Source organism: Galeopterus variegatus, unplaced genomic scaffold (genome assembly GCF_000696425.1).
Source record: "Galeopterus variegatus unplaced genomic scaffold, G_variegatus-3.0.2 Scaffold15905, whole genome shotgun sequence".
Taxonomy (NCBI): domain Eukaryota; kingdom Metazoa; phylum Chordata; class Mammalia; order Dermoptera; family Cynocephalidae; genus Galeopterus; species Galeopterus variegatus.
In genome coordinates, this window is record NW_007742016.1 from 3,265 (window position 1) to 3,929 (window position 665).

The following is a 665-nucleotide window of genomic DNA, read 5'->3' on the forward strand; positions in this document are numbered from 1 at the left end:
AGTAAAATAGTTATCTATAATGTTGTACAGCACATTGCAATAATTACATATATATGAAAAATAAAATATTTCAAGTTGTTCACATGAGTGCATAATTACTATGTACAATTAATGTATATTTGAATATTTTAACAATATGATGGATTTCATTTTTATAGCACTTTTACAAAACCAGGTTATATATGCATTATATATTTTTCCTTTAGGAAGAAGACACTTTTATCTGGGGTCAGAAAAGAGAGCAAAGTTTACTGAAGAGTTCAGTAAAAAATAAAAAATGAATTTTAAGGAAAAACAATAAGTAAGCTTTCTTTAACTATTTTTGTTGACTTCAAACTTAAATGCAGACCTAAGAAGGAAAAATGATTAAAAATCCTCATACTGTTTCTTCCTATTGGTGTTTACAGTTTGCATCTTCCTTTTGACTAAGTATTGAATTTTCAGGCCATGCAGCGAGTCTTCCTTCCTCTAAGATTGGAAAAGATTTGTTTACTCTGAGAAAAATGCTGCTGTTCATCCACAGTCCCAGAGAACTATTAGCCTGCATGTGACCAGACAGAATCCTTTTCTTACATCATCTACAAAAAGGGTTTAGGAGTCTCCTGGGAGCCTAGGTTCACCTGGCTTGCACAGTCCTTTTCCTTCCTTACTCATAAATCTGAGCA